This window comes from Leucopleurus acutus (genome assembly GCF_964270905.1).
Source record: "Leucopleurus acutus genome assembly, chromosome: 13".
Lineage (NCBI taxonomy): Eukaryota > Metazoa > Chordata > Mammalia > Artiodactyla > Delphinidae > Leucopleurus > Leucopleurus acutus.
The window spans coordinates 81,494,114-81,514,980 of NC_139155.1; positions in this window are offsets into that span (position 1 = coordinate 81,494,114).

Genomic DNA, 20,867 nt, shown 5'->3' on the forward strand with positions numbered 1-20,867 from the left:
AAGCATGCTAAATTATATGAATATCATGGTTATTGCATGTAAGCTGGAGGAAGATCCCAGTTTAAAAGAAATCAGGGCTTCCCTGGTGGCGCAGTGGTTGAGAGTCTGCCTGCCGATGCAGGGGACACGGGCTCATGCCCCCGTCTGGGAAGATCCCACATGCCGCAGAGCGGCTGGGCCCATGAGCCATGGCCGCTGAGCCTGCGCGTCCGGAGCCTGTGCTCCGCAATGGGAGAGGCCACAACAGTGAGAGGCCCGTGTACCGCAAAAAAAAAAAAAAAAAAAAGAACTAAAAAAAATCAATCTTTGTCTTCTTAATCTCAACTTCCCAGGAAAGAGAACCCAATTTGGCCAGTCTAGATTTTATGTCCACTGTTGGCACAATAACAAGAGCCAGGGGGCTGCTATCAGGTGGCACAATGGCCCCTCCACAGGGACTGTGAAAATAATTCTCAAAAAAGGGGAGGGCAGAGTCATATAATGGAGAGAACACTGGGCAAGGTGTTAAGATATCCAGGTTCTAGTCCTAGCTCTGCCACTGATGTGCTGCATGCTCTTAGGAAAGTCAGTTGACCTCTCTGAGCCTTAATTTCTTCAGACTGCCAGGGCCAAGTTGAGAACTTTAAAGCCTGAAAACATTGTAAAGTATTTCATCCCACCTATGGCATTGAAAATAAAAACAGTACTGATCCATAAGATAAGGGTCAGGTAGTCTGACAGGATTCTGACTTCTGCCATAATGCTTTTTCAAATGAAATAACAAACCGTTTGGGGGAAAAAATACTTTTGGGTGTCCCTACTTCACTGGGGCCCTTGGTACTGCTTTCTTTTGTTTTTGGGTAACTCAGCAAAGGCTACCCACCCCAGCCCAGCCCTGCCGAGTGGCCTAATCTCCATGTTGGTGGCATGTGGTGTCACCAAATCCTTCTTTCTGCTATGGCTGACTGGACAAGAACCCCTCACCCAGGTTAGACAAATCAGAGCTTCTTTCCCAGAAAACAGAATTTGGACAAAAAATTCCTTGAGAAACAAAAGACTGATTAATAGGTATGGGGTACAAGAGCCAAGAGATTGTGTGAAGTCAGGGCTGGAGCAGCTATTTTTCCCCAAGTATATACACTGCTCAGAGGCTGACCACACACAAAGCCCTTCCATCGCATCTTCCTTGCTAATAAAACCCTGATTTGTGTTCCAGAATTGAGTGGAGAGCACTGAATCTCATAGAAAGTGAGCCCACTGAAATATTGGGGTGGCCAATGAGATGTGAGGGGAAGTCCGCTTGGGGGATCTGGGAACAGATCCAAATGTTGGCTGAAACTCCAGTGCGCGGAGGTGTGAGCTGAAGTGCCTGGGCCCAGGGGCGGGGGGGGATTTGAGTTCAGTTCCTGCTACAGAGCTGCAAACCCACCCAGGAATCCGGACTGCCTAATTGCCTGCAATAATCTCCATGTCTGCCTACAGCAGCTTCTGTCATTTGCAATCAAAAACATCATATACCAAGAGAGCAGGCATTGTTGGTATTTAGAGTTTCAGATTCCTCCCTAATGGGATCCAGAACTGGCCCCCTCCTGGCTACCTTCTACTGAAGCCAGAGTCACCAATTACAATCTCAGTGGCTGACTTTTGAGATAAGAAGTGATAAGGAATCTGTATATCCTTCAGAAAGTAATGTAGCCTCATACAGCAAGAGCAATAAACATGTTTACACCCTTCAACCCAGGAAACCTAAATCTGGAGATTCATCCTAAGAAAACAAGTCAATGACAAAAATTAATAAATAAATAAAAAATAAAAAATCCGAAGACACAAAGATGCCCATTGTAACATTATCTCTACAGGAGAATGAGCCTGTGCTATTTGGGAGTCAGAATCCAGGCTCTCTGGTGGAGGGGAGCTGGGCAGTGATAACTGGAAGGAGACTCAGGGGGCTTCTTGGGTGCTAGGAATGTTCTGTTTCTTGATCTGGTTACATGGATAAGCTCTCTTGTGAAAATTCATCAAGCTGTGCACTTCTGACATGTCCCTTTTATATATGTATATCGTTTTTCAATAAAACAGCTCTCTACAAAGAAAAGAAGGATTTTTTTTTTTTTTTTTTTTTTTTTTTGCCAAGTGGCTTGCAGCATCTCAGTTCCTGGAGCAGGGATTGAACCCAGGCCACAGCAATAAAAACGTCAAGTCCTAACCACTAGACCACCAGGGAACTCCCAAGAGAAGGATTTTTTAAGTAACTTGTGGCAGATCTATGAATGGGGGACATTCTGGAGTACTGAAAAGTAGTTATACAAAAATAACCATATCTTTTGGGCATCTGCATAATACAACTGTATTGTTTCGCCCACCCCACCCCAATTCATTCTCCAGCCTCCTCTGCCTGCCCTGTGTTTCCCAGAAATCAGTAGTATGGCCCACATCACCCGTGGGCTCCCTTGCCCTCCGGCTTCTGACTGTGTGTAGCCAATGGGAAGGACCAGCAGGAGATCAGAAGGCAGGGGGAGAGAGAGGTGGGACATTTCTTTCAAACTCCCTCCTTCAATATCATGTCCCTGCTGGCGGCTACACACCTCCACAACTACAGCCTCTGTCTAGATGCCTTCCCCAGCTCCTGCCCTCGCTGGGCTTCGGTCACACTAGTTCCTTCCCCTGCTTCTCCCTGCCTTTACTGTGGTAATGGCTTCCCTCTGTTGCTAATCTTTCAGTGCCTCTACCTCCCTTCTCTGATCCCCTAAACCTGCCCACGCTCTGAGAACAGTCCCTTCTCTAAGGCCCCTTGAGCATCTGAACTGGATTCAGTTTTCTTCCGGGGCCCTGACTGTTGCAGCCCCTCGCCCACCTTCCCCTGTGACAAGCAAGTGACCTTCCTGGATTCAGTGCTGCAGAGACTCTGCCCTCCAGAGGGGATGGGAGCCAGGCTGGGAGTGTAGCCAGCATTAATTTCAATTTGGCACCAGGAGCGGTGCCAAATGCTTCCGTCTTTTTGAAAAAGCAAATAACTGGGCTCTTCCCCCTCCCCATATGTGCTATCATCCTCTCCCTACCATGGTCTCACCCCTGTGGGTGAGGCAATGAGCAGGTAGAGCACACTGAACTAGGAGAGAGAGGGAGAGGGAAAGAGAAGACTCTGGATGCCATTATATTACCCTGGTGCCCCAAGCAGTAGTACACACCCACCGTGCCACTCAACTGCTCTAAGGAAAGATAGTCTCTTGTCTGACCACCTCTTCAAGGGGAAACTGATGCTTCACTGTGGCAGACCCTGCCATTTGCCTCCCCAATATCTACTCTCTCCTTCCTTCCTTTTCTTACTTTTATTGCGGATACAGCTCCCCTTGAATTGGAGCTGGCCTTGTGACTTGCTTTGACCCCTAGAATGCTGCAGAAGTGATGCTATGCCACTTCCAGGCATAGGGCTTAAGAAGGCCTGTTAGCCTCCACTTTTGCCCTGGAAGCCAGTCACCGTGAAAGACACTTCATTACTCAGAGACCACCATGCTGTGAGGAACCCCAAGTAGCCACATAAAGAGGCCACGTGGAAGAGCACCAAGGCCCTAGACATGTGAGTGAAGCTTTCTTGGATCTTCCATCCTGGCTCAGCTGCCAGCTGAATGCATTTCAGTGGATGGCCCCAACCAAGACCATGTGGGACAGAAAAACCCCCCAGCTGTACTCATGTCAACCCACAGAAGTGTAAGAAATAATAACTTGTTGTTTTAAGCCACTAAGTTTTGGCATGGTTGGTTACACAGCAATAGATAACTGAAATACCTTTCCATCTCATTGGGACCATGTTCTGTGGGGCTTTGATGCCTGGAGCTGAGTCAGCTTCTTGGGATTATATGGAGCCACGTCACCAACATGCTGAACAGAAAAAAGGCAAAAGAGAGAAAAGGTCTGGGTCCTGGATGATACTGTTGAGTTGACAAACTAAAGCTGGAAGCTTCCTCCTCAAGACTTTTTGTTATGTCAGAATTAAACATCTTATTTCTTAAGCCTCTATTAATCAGTTCTTTTGTTACTGGCTGCTGAACTCACGCCAACTGAAATAATAGATTGGTTTCAAATATTGAGCAATATGATACTTGTAAGGCTCTGTAGTAAGCATATCTGTTTATTCTGATGCCTTGACATCTCGGGGCCTTGCTGACACTAGAAAGGACTGCCCCTCTCAAGATTAGCTAATTCCTAGAGAGAGCAAACAACTCCCCTGGGAGTGTGCCTTTCCCCTGCAAACCAACCAATCCAAAGCCCACACCCCAACCATCTACTTTATCAAGCTCTTAGCTCCAGGCCAATATCCCCCTGCCTTAATCGCCCCAGGGCCAGGTACCAGACAACTGGGGAAGGAACCTGCACCCTAGATCCTGTTATAAGTAGTCAAATGAGCCAATCCTAAACCTTCTCAGCCTGCTTACTCTGCCTTGCACGTTTCTTCCTGCAGAAACTACAGTAAAACCTCCTGCCTACGTTTTCCCCTCACTCCCTCTGCCTCCTGACTGACCCTGGTTCTTCCCCATGTACCTTTCCCTACACTGTGAAATAATAGAAAATATATATATTGGTCTCTGCCCCTGGTTCCTGGCACAGAGTTCCTAAAACCCTTGGAATTTCCTACGTGATAAGAGCATTAAGAACATCTTTTGCCCTAATATTTGATCTCGATCCCAGTTCCTGACACAGATTTCCTAAATTCTTTGGAATTTCCTGGGTGAGAGGTGTGTCTTTTGTTCAAATGAGGTGATTTGTGGTGGGCTTTTTTGGTGATTTGTGGTGGGCTTTTGGGGTCTGGTCACCAGAATAACCAAGCCATAATTAGAAGCTTGGAATTTTCAGCCTGCCCCGCCCCCCCATTCTCCAGAGAGAGGAGAGGGCCTGAAAATGGAGTTAACGATCAATCGTGCCTATGTGATGAAGCCTCCATAAAAATCCCCAAAGTATGGAGTTCGAAAAGCTTCCAGGCTGGTGAACATGTGGAGGTGCTGGGAGGGTGATGTGCTCTCAGAGAGGGCATGGAAGCTCTGCATCCCTCCCCCCATACCTTGCTCTATGCATCCCCATCTGGCTGTTCCTGAGTTATATCCTTTATTATATAATAAACTGGTGAACGTAAGTCAGTGTTTCCCTGAATTCTGTGAGCTGTTCTAGCAAATAATCGAATCCAAGGGGGAGGAGGTCATGGGAACCTCTGATGTATAGTCAAGCTGGACAGAAGTTGTGGGTAACCTGAGGACCTATGACTTGGCGATTGACACCTGAAGTGGGGGGCAGTGTCATGGGGCTCCAGGTAGACTGTGTCAGAATTGAGTTAAACTGTAGGACACCCAGCTGGCATCACAGAGAATTGCGTGGTGTGGGAAAAAAACTCACACATCTGGTGTCAGAAGTGTTGTGAGTGTTGTAATAGTGTGAGTAAAGAAGGAACACAGGAGAAGTGAGTTCTTTTTAAACATCTGTGTCTGCTGTGCCTATTTCTAGGGATGTGAGAGTATAAACTTCTTCCTTCATGGCAGTCATTTCCACCTCTGTGTGTCTTACCACACCTGATTAAAACAAATCCCAGGTACCCTTGAAATAGGCATAGTGCCTGATGCCTGGGGTGCCTGAGGGCATCAGCTGTCAATAATACTGTGCAGAAGATACAAAAGACACAGTTCAGACCACTAAGAGCTTATATTCTAACTGAGGAAATTCATGTCTGCTGGGACAAGACTCAAGTGGCTATTGCCCCAAGCACAGCCCAGTGTCCCTTGAATGTTGAGGGGTGACAGAGCCCTGGGAGAGCTCAGGCTCATGGGGTCCCAGACCCTGGACATTGTCTCCCCTCCTGGGAACGCTCTCTGGGCAGAACCTGAGCCAGGCTGGGGCTGAGCAAGGTGCTGGACGAGGAAGCTGGAGGGTGAAAACCAAGCGCCAAGGCCAGCAGTAGGACTGGCCAGAGGAGCAGGCTACCGGGGGCAGAATCATGGGGAGTTTTCTGGATTGCTGAGCTCCAGAAGTGGGCTGCCCTGTAGAGAACCTGCAACTTTCAGTGGGAGGCAGGATTTGCCAGTTAAAGGGGCTGAGCCAGTTTAAATACCTGCTTTTCCTTGTCTGCCCTCCCCGGGGTTTCTGGAATGGGAGCAAGAAGGGACACCCCACAGAGTTCAGAAGTGAAGAATTTGGGCTTCAGTCTGACAGACTCGAGTGTAAATCTCAGCTTTGCCTCTTACAGCTCTATACCCTGAGGCAAGTCACGTCCCCTCTCTGAGCCTCTTCTCTTCTGAGAAATAGGGGTAACAACTACCTACCCATGGACTCTCTGAAAATCAGCGCTTAGGCTAGCACATAGTAAATGCACAATAACTTGCTGGTTATTATTATTCAGGAAAATCTAATTAGCGATCTGATTAGGGTTGACTGTCAGGAAGGAGAAAAGAGTATAGTTTCTCAGTCTTTCCAAGAACACACTAGTAGCCTGTACTACTGATCATAAATATTCACTGCCTATCCCGTGTTGAACTCAGATGTGGTCACATGACCTACTCTGGCCAATGACATGTGGACAGAAGTGACGCATTACTTCTGGGCAGAAGCTTTAAGAGCTAGTGTGTGGTCCATCAGGCTCTCTCCCCTATGTCACTATGCCTGGCACTTTCCAGGTGGGCTGCTCCCTTAGCTTGGGTCTCAGAGTGAACTCTGTTTCATAGTATGCATGGAGTGTGTGGGTCAGGGTGGCTGACAGAAAAAAGGAAACCACAGCAGTCATTTTAACAGAGAATTAGAATGAATGCTGGAGGGCTGAAAAAGCACAGGAGAGCAACTAGGCAACACAGAGATGCTGATACAGGAAGCAGCCACTGTCCCTGGCGCCGGTGGACAAAGGGTGGAGGTTGGAGTGTCAGAACCCAGAGCCTTGGAGGAGAGGCCCCCTCAGAGCTGGGACTCAGACCTCCAAGTGGGGAGTGCTCGGCACTGCGGGGACACAAGGAGGCTGGTTCCAGGGGTGTGTGTAAAAAACCCAGGGACTGGAACCAGTAGCCACTGCCAGGATGCAGAAGTGTTGCTTGGGTGACCTTGACCTGAACAGACAACAGAAGGAAGGAGCAAGTCCCTCCTCTTTCCTCCAGGCTGTTCGGAGCCTGGAGAGCCTACCAGGAGCAGCTGACAAACCAGGAATGTGGCTAGTGGGGTCCCAGCCCCAGCATCACAGAGCAACGTATGGGAGGGCAGCTTTGGAGCTGAGAGACAGCAGCTTAATAACTAGCATGTGGAGTGAGAGTGAGAAACAAACACTTGTTTTAAGCCACTGAGTTATTGGGGCTCTTTGTCACTCAGCATAGCCTAGTCCATCCTGACTATCCTGTAGCCTAGCCCCCAGGCCTGAATCCTAAGTCCCCTCCAAGTGCAATGTGGGGCTTCCCTTCTTACTTCTTTACCTCCTCACCTGCCTTATATCAAATGTTTTCCCTTTCCAAGAGGTTCTAGAAGCCTCTAAACATTAACCCTCTGAGAGAGGCAGGACTCCTGGTCCTTTGCAAAGGGAAGAAAGAGAGGTGAAGAAACTTGTTCAAGGTCACACAGAGCATTAATTGTACTACTCAGACTTGACCCCAGGATTGCTGACTCCCAAACCTGGTTGCCTGGGGAACTTGGCATTAAAAACAACAACAACAACAACAACAGATGCCCAGACCTCAAGCCAAGATTCAGATTCAGGAAGTCTGAGAGGGTCTTGATAATGTCTGTTTAAGAACAACAATAATACATGCAAAGATTTATATAGCACTTGCTTCATACCAGGCATTACTCTAAGTGCCTTAAGTACATGAACTCATTTAATCCTCACCACAACTCTATGAGGTCTGTGTTATTCTTTTCCCATTCTACAGATGAGGAAACACAGGCACTTCTCTGTAACAACTGGGAAATTTGATGCAAGGGAATATCAGATTCTTTCAGGAATTGCAAATTGTTTGGCCCACAGTGGCCAACATTTAAAAATCAGGAGCATTCATGCAAAAGAAAATAGAGTATGCTGCTAAGAGCAGAATGCTGGAGCCAGGCTGACCAGGTTTGAAGCTAGAGTGATCAACAGTCCTGGTTCTCCCAAACTGAAGAGTTTCCTGGGAGGTGGGGCTTCTAATGTCCTGGTTTTAACCAGGATGGTTTGTCACCCTATATTCCATTTCTACCACTTGCTAGTATGTAACTTTAGGACAAAACATGTGACCCCCTCAGTTTCCCTATCTGTAAAATGGGGATAATAACAGTATCTACCTTACAACATTCAGTCAATATTTAAGGTGTTTCGAAACTGCTTGAGTGTTTGCCATTAATATGATTATTAAAACTTAGATTTCCAGGTTTAGTTCCCTATAAAGATTGGAAGATCTGACAACAAATAACCTATATTCTTATTTATCTAATTATTTAGCAAACATTATATATAGTGCTTTTTACTACATACCAGGGACTGTTCTAGGCGTTTGCAAACATTCATTCATACAGAACATCTCTATGAAGTGGGTTTTATCATTGTCCAATTTTACAGACGAGGAAACTGTGTCACAGAGAGAGGAAGTGACTTGCCCAATGTCGTACAATGAGTAAGAGGCAGAGCCAGGATCCAAATCCAGCCCATCTGGCTCTATTCAGTGACTGTCAACTAGCACTGGGTCTTAACTGCCCCCTTGAGAAGGGCATGAACTCCCCGGATTTTCTATCTCCCTGATTTTCTATCTCCATTCCTCCCAGACCCTTTAAGCTCCGTGTTTTCTGCCCCTGCATCCCTGGGGGTCTCAACCTCAATGGCACCTTTTCTAAATGATCCCAAGGAACGGAGTTTGAGGTCACTAAGTCAGCTTTCACTTTCTGGGTCCCAGGCTTTCTCGAAAAACGTCCTCTCCTCCAAGAGATTTAGATTAATCCCCTTATCCAGTGGCTCAGGATCAGGCAGACAGTCAGGTCACCTGTTACGGCCTGGCCAGACCGGATTACCTGCCGTGACCCCAAAATTCACTCATGCACACCTGCTGCTGAGACATTTGCTGATTAATAACAGCAGGGACTTTGGGGGTGGTGTGTTTTTCACCTTCTGGGAAACTCTCTGGCTTGAACACATGGGCCACCTGATGTCGGGCTGTAGATAAACATGCCTCTCTTAACCCCTTTTCCCCATCCCCCCAGCTACCCGCCCTGAATCTGCATCATTTGAAAGCTCCACCAGATTCCACATAACTTAATGTCCCAGCAAATAAAAGCTGATCGAGTCAATGGTCATCAAATTAAAGAATTTGAGAGCTGCCAGAATGTTCACAAATCATCCTGGTCAGGGTTGTGTGATGAACGTCTGTCGAGTTTTCCTACTTTCTTGTGGTAAGGGCATCCCAGTATCCCTTTGGAGGTTTATCCCTTGACCCCTCTCAGTCTGTGAGGTTTGGGGGCCGCCCTCATGGTGTCTGGATGCAGGTGGCCTGGATGAAGTTTGCGTTTGTCTCCCTACAGCGCGGCTCCTTCGTAAAGCTACAGCTCTCACCAGATTCCAGAGCAACCTTTCCCTTCATGCCTTCGGGCCCGGGCTCCCTGCTCCTGCCAGTCCCAGAAGTGTCACCACCCACTGCTGGCTCCCTTTCTCCTGCTCACAGCTGTTACAAGCCCTTCATTACTGATCATCAGTTACCCCCATGTCCCCTGTGGGACCCTAACTGATTGGCATCCCTGCAGTTGGATACACCAGTAGCTCTTCTGACAGCTGAGCACCACTCTCACCCCCAAGTCTGTTTCCCCAGGCCCAAGAACTCATCTGCTTCCCTCTCATTGAAAATTCTACTACCATCCTCTTTCTTTTAGGGTTGCCCTTCTCACACTTAGTTTCAGAGTGGGGTTCAGTCTCCCAGCAGCCCTCAACCTCACCACTCTGAGTTACTCTCACTGCACACCAGGCACTATGCTCGGGATTTTCACAGGCATGAAAATGAGTGCATTGGCTACCTATCCCTGCAGGAAAATCCAGGTGGGGAAGTTACACACCTTTATCAATCTGCCAAAGTTCAAACTGTCATAGAGGCTGAACTGTTTTCCAGGTTTGGCAAATCGTTCGTGGGCAGGAGGTCATGCTGCTTACAGGCTTGGGCTGTGGAGCAGACAGACCTGAGCTCAAATCCCACCTCTGCCATGTGTTAGCTGTGTGACTTGGGCAAGTGACTTAACCTCTCTGGCCTCTGTTCTTTCATCCAGGCGGCCATGTCACACAACTCCAGGAGGTAGTCATTCACATTGTGGCACCAGAGGGCACAAGTTTTCACAGGCTATGGAGTGAATGCCAACCCAGGAGCCCAGCAAGGAGCAGTGCTGACAATACTACCTCCCTGGATTATTGTCAGTGGACACTGTAGCAAGAGTAAGCACTCAGCAATCAACCCAATAACAGAAGAGGAAACTGAGGTTCAGAGAGGTTAAATGATATGTCCCAAGTCACACATTAAAAAGGGACTGAGTCAGGATTTGAATTCAGGTTTCTTTTCATCCAGAGCCTGTGCCCTCTCTAGCCTGCTGGCCTCCAGTTTGGATAGCTACTATGCCACACACGTGTTCACAGCCATAGTCCACCCTTTTCCCCTCAGAGCACGGCTACCATCTCCAATGAGTTTTCTCTCAAGCCCAAATGGTGGTCTCCCCTCTCTCCTTCTCCCACCCCTGCAGAACTCCATGCAGATCCTCACTTTGTTCTTAACAGTCCCCATCTGGCCACTGGTACTTAGATCATCAAGTTGGATCCTGCGGCAGACATCACTAATCAATCCTGGAACTCTTTCCCCGCAGATCCAGGATTCAGGAGTCCAGGCAGGTAGCCATTACCCGCTGATTCTACCGTACTGTCAGGAAAAAAAAAAAACAAACACATTTACTCTTCCTTCTCGAGATTGTAATCTCCTTGAGAGCAGCAGTAGAGTCATAATCAGCTCTGCCCACTTCCTGCCCCAAAATAGTTATAAGTTTTCATATATTAAGAACTCAGGAAAGTTTTGTGGGTGGAAAAATTGTCTTTCCTTCTTATAAGCATGTGACTTTGGACAAGTACCTTCATCTTTCTAACGTGAAACGGAAATGGAAGCTCAGAAAAATGAAGGGACTTGCCCAAGGTCACACAGCTGGTAAGAAGGGGAACAAATTACATCAGATAGAGACAAGACCTTCACTATATACCATTGGAGGTGTGGATGCACGTGGAATTCTTAGCACACTGCTTGGCACTTGGTATGAGCTCGATAACACCAGGCTTCTTTTGTATAAAAAGGGATTGACTCTGTTCCGTGGCCACAGCCTTGCATAAAACTGTTCTCAAGGGCTCTCTGGCCAGAATCTTTCCTTGACAGGAGAACAAAAAAGGCCCCAGAAAGCCCAGGTTACTGGCTCACAGACTTGTGAGAATGTACACTCTGGAATACTGGGGCAGAGTAATCTTTCTAGAAACTTGGGCTGGATTCAGGAGCTGTGAGATTGTACTCTTGAGACCCCAGTTTGCCCAGCAGAGAAGCAAAGGTTGGAATGCTGATCCCAAAGGTCCCTCTCACATTCAAAGCTGTCTTCTACTGCTCCCTCCCCATGGCCCAAAGCAAGTTCGTGGGCAGCAATGATCTTCCCAGCCTATTGAGCAACCCTGGGCTGCTACACAGCTGCAGGGAAGGTGGGGACCCAGGAGGCTGGGCCTGGCTCTGAAACAGACCACAACTTCCTGCAGGACCGGCTGGTCACGGAAGGCACGACCCTTGATGGAACCTTTCTTTTTTTTTTTTTTTTTTTACGGTACGTGGGCCTCTCACTGCTGTGGCCTCTCCCGCTGCGGAGCACAGGCTCCGGACGCGCAGGCTCAGCGGCCATGGCTCAGGGGCCCAGCCGCTCCGCGGCATGTGGGATCTTCCCGGACCGGGGCACGAACCCGTGCCCTCTGCATCGACAGGCGGACTCTCAACCACTGCGCCACTAGGGAAGCCCCTCTTTTTCTCTTTCTTTTTCTTTCTTCCTCCATTCCTCCCTTTCTCCCTTCTTCCCTCCCTCCCTCCTTCCCTTTCACCTTTCTTTCTTTCTTTCCTTCCTCCCTTCCTCCCTGCCTCTTTCTTTCTCCCTTTCTTTCTTTCAATTAATTTTTATTGGCATATAGTTGCTTTACAATGTTGTATTAGTTTCTACTGCAAAATGAATCAGCTATACGTATACATATATCCCCTCTTTTTTGGATTTTCTTCCCATTTAGGTCACCACAGAGCATTGAGTAGAGCTCCCTGTGCTATACAGTAGTTTCTCATTAGTTATCTATTTTGTACATAGTATCAATAGTGTATATATGTCAATCACAATCTCCCAATTCCTCCCACGCCCCCTTCCCCCCTTGGTATCTGTACATCTGTTCTCTGTGTCTGTGTCTCTATTTCTGCTTTGCAAATAAGATCATCTATACCATTTTTCTATATTTCAATATATGCGTTAACATATGATATACAATATCACAATATACGATACTTGTTTTTCTCTTTCTGACTTCACTCTGTATGACAATTTCTAGGTCCATCCACGTCTCTATAAATGACCCAATTTTTTTCCTTTTTATGGCTGAGTAATATTCCATTGTGTATATATACCACATCTTCTTTATCCATTCCTCTGTTGATGGACATTTAGCTTGCTTCCATGTCCTGGCTACTGTAAATAATGGTGCAATGAAAATTGCAGTGCATGTGTCTTTTTGAATTATGGGTATATGCCCAGTAGTGGGATTGCTGGGTCATATGGTAGTTCTATTTTTAGTTTTTTAAGGAACCTCCATACTGTTCTCCATAGTGGCTGTATCAATTTACTTTCCCACTAACAATGCATGAGGGTTCCCTTTTCTCCACACCCTCTCCAGCATCTGCTGTTTGTAGATTTTTTGATGATGGCCATTCTGACCTGTGTGAGGTGATACCTCATTGTAGATTTGATTTGCATTTCTCTAATGATTAGTGATGTTGTTGAGCATCTTTTCATGTATTTGTTAGTCATCTGTATGTCTTCTTTGGAGAAATGTCTATTTAGGTCTTCTGCCCATTTTTTGATTGCGTTGTTTATTTTTTTGATATTGAGCTGCATGAGCTGTTTGTATATTTTGGAGATTAATCCTTTGTCAGTTGCTTCGTTTGCAAATATTTTCTCCTATTCTGAGGGTTGTCTTTTTGTCTTGTTTATAGTTTCCTTTGCTGTGCAAAAGCTTTTAAGTTTAATTAGGTCCCATTTGTTTATTTTTATTTTTATTCTCATTACTTTAGGAGGTGGATGAAAAAAGATCTTACTGCGATTTATGTCAAAGAGTGTTCTGCCTGTGTTTTCCTCTAAGAGTTTTATAGTGTCTGGTCTTACATTTAGGTCTTTAATCCACCTTGAGTTTTTTTGTGTGTATGGTGTTCAGAAGTGTTCTAATTTCATTCTTTTACATGTACCTGTCCAGTTTTCCCAGCGCTACTTATTGAAGAGGTTGTCTTTTAAAAATATGGAACGGGCTTCCCTAGTGGCACAGTGGTTAAGAATATGCTTGCCAATGCAGGAGACACAAGTTTGGGCCCTGGTCCGGGAAGATCCCACATGCCGCAGAGCAACTAAGCCCATACACCACAACTACCGAGCCTGTGCTCTAGAGCCCGCGAGCCACAACTACTGAGCCTGCATGCCACAACTACTGAAGCCTGTGCAGCTAGAGCTCATGCTCTGCAACAAGAGAAGCCACCACAATGAGAAGCCTGCACACCGCAACCAAGAGTAGCCCCCGCTCACCGCAACTAGAGAAAGCCTGTGCGCAGCAATGAAGACCCAATGCAGCCAAAAATAAACAAATTTTTTTAAAAATTAGTTCATTTAAAAAAAATTTTTTAATATGGACCGCTTCACAAATTTGCATGTCATCCTTGCACAGGGGCCATGCTAATCTTCTCCATATCGTTCTAAATTTAGTATATGTGCTGCTGAAGCGAGCTTGCTTTTTCTTTCTTCCCTTCTTTCTTTCTTTCTTTCTTTCTTTCTTCCTTCCTTCCTTCCTTTCTTTCTTTCTCCCTCTCTTTCCTCCCTTCCTTCATTCCTCTCTTTCTCTCTTCCTTCCTTTCTTTTTCCCTTTCTTCCTTCCTTCCTTCCTTCCTCCCTCCCTCCCTCTCTCTCTCTCTCTCCCTTTCTTTCTTTCTTTCTTCCTCCTAAACTGCTCATAACCTGCTGATTGAAAACATGGACCCTGGAGCCATGAGTTCAAATCCTGGCTCCACCAGTTACCAGCTCTTGCCTTAGGCAAGTTGCTCAAGCTCTCTGTGCCTCAGTTTCCTCATCTATAAAGTGGGGATAATAATAGTACTGACCCTCACAGTACAGCCTCACAGTCCTTGGCCTCACAGAACCTACATCCTAGAAGGGGAGACCAGCATTAAATAAATAATTATACAGTTAATTGATAATTATTCTTGCCAAAGGGCAGAGGAGTCAGGGAATGTTTCCCATGCAGTTGTGGCTTGTCTATTCATCTATTATCTCTTCCACTAGCTTATAAACTCCAAGAAGCCTGGGGTCGTACATTTTATTTGCTAATGTTTACCTGGCTTTGGGAGGCATCCATTAACTAGGTTTGGATCAATGGATGAATGAATAAAGTGATGTTCCACTGGAGACCAGAAGGATGAGTTGGAGTAAACCAAGTGAAGAGAGTAGATGGAAGAGCAACCTAGGTAGAGGGAACAGCATGTGCAAAGGCCCTGTGGCTGAAAGGAAGTAGGAGTGTTTGAGGAAATAAAGCCAGGACAGTATGTCTGGAGCAAGCAGAGTGACAGGGAAGTGGGGCAGGCTGCCCAGGGCCTTGGGAGCCCCATAGTATATTTTCTCTATCAAGTGCCCAGCCAGGGCTGTAATGGGGACTGAGCTGGGGCATCAGAAAGACCTGGGTTTGGGACTTCCCTGGTGGCTCAGTCGTTAAGAATCCGCCTGCCAATGCAGGGGACACAGGTTCTATCCCTGGTCCGGGAAGATCCCACATGCCGCGGAGCAACTAAGTCCATGTGCCACGACTACTGAGCCTGCACTCTAGAGCCCATGAGCCACAACTACTGAGCCCATGTGCCATAACTACTGAAGCCTGCAAGCCTAGAGCCTGTGCTCTGCAACAAGAAAAGCCACTGCACTGAGAAGCCCGTGCACCGCATGGAAGAGTAGCCCATGCTTTTCACAGCTAGAGAAAGCCTGCACAACAGTGAAGACCCAACACAGCCAAAAATAAATAAATAAGCTTATTTTTTAAAAAAGAAAGAAAAAGAAAAGAAAGACCTGGGTTCATATCCCAGCTTCTGCATTTTCTGACTGTGTGACAAGTCAACCTCCATGAGCCCTGGATCCTCATTTGCAAAAGGGACATAATAATAGTAACCTATGGCCTGGGGTTTGGAAAGGATCATAGACTATAAAGCACTTAGCACAGTGCCTGGCACACAGATAGTGCTCAAGAAATGTTGCTGTGGTCATAATAATAACATCTTTATGATTGACGCAGGTCTTCTGGTTCTCTTTCACTGTCCCTGAAGCTGAGTCTTCTCCTTAAGGAGGGTCCCCATCTCCATGCCCTCCTGGGGACATAGCTGTTCCTGCTTTCCCCATGCCCTGCTCCCTCAGGCCCTCCTGGAGCTGTTCTCCTTGAAATTCCTGCAGCCAAGACTGAGGAAATGGTTCCCTTGGCTCAGGGCAGAATCTGCGCCCATGTTGCTAAGCAACCAACCCCTATCCAGATGCCAGCTGCAGCCTGGGCAGAGGGATGAGCGTCAGCACTCTGGGGAGGGCCTCCTGGGGCTCTGCCAGGACCACAGGCTGCAACCAGGACTGAGGCAGGAGAGAGCCAAGGCAGATGGTTCACTGAGAGTCAGCATACAGCAGTGGAAATCCTGAGGGGTCAAGGGCAAATCCAAATGCATTCAGACCCCAGCTCTACAATTTACCAGCTGTGCAGCCTCAATCAAGTCAGTGAACTTCTCTGAGCCTCAGCTTACTCATCTGAACAATGGAATGCAGACCTAGCTACAAATTCATCATGAGGATTACAGGGGATGATGTACATGAAAATGCCCAGCACACAGCACATACTCAAAGAGTCTTGAAATATGGATGTATATACAGGGCTGAGTCCACTAATCTTGTCACCCATCAGTGTCAATAAAATCCAAACTCCTTAGCCTACCCTTCATGGTCCTCTAAACTGATCCCCCCACTTTCTTCTGTCAACCTAGTTACCTACTAGTTCACTGTCTCTCACCCTCAGCACTACTGACTTTAAAAAAAAAAAAACAGATTTATTGGCATATAATTCCTGTATCTTACAATTCCCCCTTTTAAGGTGTACAATTCTGGGACTTCCCTGGTGGTCCAGTGGTTAAGACTCCACGCTCCCAATGCAGGGGGCCCAGGTTCAATGCCTGGTCAGGGAACTAGAACCCACATGCCTCAACCAAGAACCTGTATACCGCAACTAAAGATCCTGCATGCCACCTGCAGCAGCCAAGGTCCCGTGTGCCGCGATTAAGGCCCAGTGCAGCCAAATAAATAAATAAAATATTTTTTAAAAGTGTACAATTCAATGCTTTTTAGTGTATTCACAGAGTTGTGCAACCATCATCACAATCAATTTTAGAATATTTACATCACCCCAAAAGAAACACCATACCCATTAGCAGTCACTACCCAGCCCTGGCAACCACTCATCTGCTTTCTGTCTCTATGGATGTGCCTATTCTGGAGATGTTATATAAGTGGAATCATATAGTATGTGGTTTTTGTATCTGGCTTCTTTCACTTAGCATAATGTATTCAAGGATCATTCATCTTGTGGTGTGTATCAGTTCTTCATTCATCTTTACAGCTGAATAATATTCCTTTGTAGGGATAGACCATATTTTGTTTGTCCTTTCATCAGTTGATGGACATTGGGGTTGTTTCTACTTTTTGGCCATTATGAATAATGCTGCCGTGAACATTCATGTACAGGTTTTTGTGCGGACTATTGACACTTTCAGCTGGACAGTTCTTTGTTGTGGGTGCTGCCCTGTACATTGCAGGATGTTTAGAAGCATCCCTGCCTTCAATCCACCTGATGTCAGTAGTACCCAGGCCCCCAGACTGTGACAACCAAAAATGTCTCCAGATGTTGCCCACTGTTCCCTGGGGGACTCCATAACCCTGGTCAAGAGCCACTGCACCAACTGTCCCTTAGCAGTTCCGAAAGCTTGTTCCACGAGCGGAAATACTGGGAGATGCTCTGAGGAAAATAACCTTCTGTGGTCAACACAGTTTAGGAAAAAACATACAGTCCACCTCCCTGCTCCTGTCCGTGGAAATTTGTGGGGCATATTAGTATTAGCATTTTCAAGGCTCCCAGGGGGTCTGCAACAGCGACAGCAGCACAAGCTGTGGGACGTTATGTAACTCTACCTTTCTCAAACTGACTTGAGCAAAGGACCCTTTTCTAATCTTCACAGAACACCCATGACAGTGACTCTAGGGAATGCTTCTCGGACACCTCCTGCCCTCTGACTGCACAGGTTTGCTCGCTGCTTTCTTGAACACACTTTGCACATTTTAGTCACAGCAACTCTGCTCATATCGTGTCCCCAGTGTTGCAGGAAATGTCCCCAACAGCCACTCCCCCAACTTGCTTGCTAGAGGAACCCCAAGTTTGTTTGGGCAGCAATGTGTCCAACCTCAGGAGACAAATCATGATTAGTCAAAGCCAAATATGTCAATCCTATTTCTCTTTGCCAACAATTGGCCTAGGTGTGGACATGTGGCCAGTCCTGGCCAAATATTTTCTAGGTGGAAACTTCTAGAAAATATTTTTCTACTTGATAAAGAGCTACTCAAAAAGAAGGCTCTTGCCCACTGAGTTGCAACTTCATGCTTGGGATGCTGTCTTGCCTGAGGCACATGGAAGCCATCTTGGCAGCTTGAGGGGACAAGGTTGGGGAAGAGGGCAACACGCTGACAATGATTGACCAGACAGACAGAGAAAAAATCTGGGTCCTTGATAGCACCACTGAGCTGCTGAATCGGCACTGCCCAACCCACCCTGGACTTCTTGATCTATTAAATAATGAATCCTATCAAAACTTGTAGTCAGTGCATACCCACTAATACCCCTGGAACTAGTTGGCTTTTGCTGAATAACAAAACACCCCAAAACTTAGCTGCTTTAATCAACAAACACTTAATATTTCTCATGATTCTACAAGTTGGCTGAGTAGTTCTGGCCTCGGCTGGCTCAGCTGGGACTGGAAGGTCTAGCATCCTCTAGATTCACATGTCCAGCAGTTAGCTCAATGACCACGCATCCCTATTCATCCAGCAGGCTAGCCCAGCTCCTCCCCGCAGTGGTGATTGCAGGGTTCCCAGCAGCTAGAGGTAACAAATTCCAATGCACAAGTGCTTTTCAAGCCTTTGTTTGCATCACGTTTGCTAGCATCCAACAGGCCAAAGCCACTCACACGGCCAAGTCCAGCTTTGAGGGCTTGAGAAATGGATTCCATCTCTTGATAGAAGAGACAGCAATGCCACAATAACAGGGGCGAGTATACAGGGATGGGAGGGACTTGGGGCCACGTTGCAATCTCCCATACCTCTGACCTGGAAGACTTCAGCATTTAACACAGGCCTGACACATGGTGTGCTCTCAGTAAATATCTGTAGAATAAATGCGTGAATTCCCTCAGCCCCCACTGTCCATGGCCTCAAATCCTCACCAGAGGCCTCTCTTCTCACTCAGATTCCACAGCAGATGGGCCACGCAGAGAAGGCCTATGGGGGTGACACGGGATTTGGCTCCTAATTCCCTCACACCAAGGTAGCACGTGTCCTGCAGCGTTACACGATGCACTCCAACAATTACAATTAGATCGGTTAAGAGCCTCACAGATATAGGTTCGAATCCTAGCTCTGCCACTGTGCTTGATATTGAAGTTGGATCAATAAATGAAAATAGTTTAAAGAAGAAAGAAGTTCATTTCCCTCTGCTGAAAAAGTCCAGACCAGGCCTGGTTATGATGGTCAACAGTGTAAGGGACCGAGGGGCCTCCCAGTCAAATGCACCTTCAGTCGGGGCCCTACCTCATGGTCCAAGATGGTGGCATTTGTTTTCCAGACAGCAGGTAAAAGAAGGACAAAGAAGCAACAGCAAAGCGAGCACATCTACATCTCTTAGGGAGAATTCTCCAGTAACCCTCACACCCTTTAGCCATAATTCAGTCACACGTCCACACCTACCCACAAAGGAGGCTGTGAAATGACCTGCTAAAAATTGGATTACTTTTACTTTAGATAAGGGAAACTCTAGAATAGATGTTGGGGGACACTCAGCAGTCTTTGCCACAGCTCTCCAGACCTCAATTTCCTCTTCTGTGAGTTGGGGGTAACAATAGTTTTGCCTCATAAGGTCCTTGTGAGAATTAATTAAGTTAATGGGTATCAAGAGCTTAGTAAATTAGCAATAGGTGTTAGTGATTATTATGATGAGTAGTAAAACATCCTGGCAGCCAATAATCAGGGGAAAAAAAGTCGGTGTTTTCTGTTCCAAGTAGGGGCGTGCCCAGGTTCAATCAGGTTCACTGATTGGGTAAATGACAGGGAGCAGCCAAGAGAAAACTTCAGGACCAGCTTTATCACCCTGGGAGCAGTCAGAGGTGAATTCGTGCCTCCCTTGCCTCCCAGAAGCAAGCCAAAGTCCCCAGGAACAATTTGTGCTCCTAAGAGCCCAAAGGTGGCCTTTGAATTAACCCGCACAATTCATTTGCTTCTCCAACATTTTTTCAGGAGCCTGGGTGACATGGGGCCTGGCCTCCTCTGAAACGGGGCAGGGCCCAAAGATGGTAAATAAGGGTGGGGGTGAGTGGACACTACCAATGGAGGACACTCTGGGCAAGACTGGAATCCTGGGTCTTTTCAGGGGGAGTTTAGTGCTTGGGCTCTGAACTCCTTTTTTTGTTTTGTTTTGTTTCTAACATTTTTATTGGTGATTGCTTTACATTGTTGTGTTAGTTGCTGAATCAGCTATACGTATACATATATCCCCATATCCCCTCCCTCTTGCATCTCCCTCCCACCCTCCCTATCCCACCCCTCTAGGTGGTCACAAAGCACAGAGCTGATCTCCCTGTGCTATGCTGCTGCTTCCCACTAGCTAGCTATTTTACATTTGGTAGTGTATTTATGTCAGTGCCACTCTCTCACTTCGTCTCAGCTTACCCTGCCCCCTCCCCGTGTCCTCAAGTCCATTCTCTACCTCTGCGTCTTTATTCCTGTCCTGCCCCTAGGTTCTTCAAAACCATTTTTTTTTTTAGATTTCATACATATGTGCTACCATATGGTATTTGTTTTTCTCTTTCTAACTTACTTCACTCTGTATGACAGACTCTAGGTCCATCCACCTCACTACAAATAGCTCAATTTCGTTTCTTTTTATGGCTGAGTAATATTCCATTGTATATATGTACCACATCTTCTTTATCCATTCATCTGTCAATGGACACTTAGGCTGCTTCCATGTCCTGGCTATTGTAAAGAGTGGTGCAATGAACATAGTGGTACATGACTCTTTTTGAATTATGGTTTTCTCAGGGTATATGCCCAGTAGTGGGATTGCTGGGTCATATGGTAGTTCTATTTGTAGTTTTTTAAGGAACTTCCATACTGTTCTCCACAGTGGCTGTATCAATTTACATTCCCACCAACAGTGCAAGAGGGTTCCCTTTTCTCCACACCCTCTCCAGCATTTGTTGTTTGTAGATATTTTGATGATGGCCATTCTGACTGGTGTAGGGTGATACCTCATTGTAGTTTTGATTTGCATTTCTCTAATG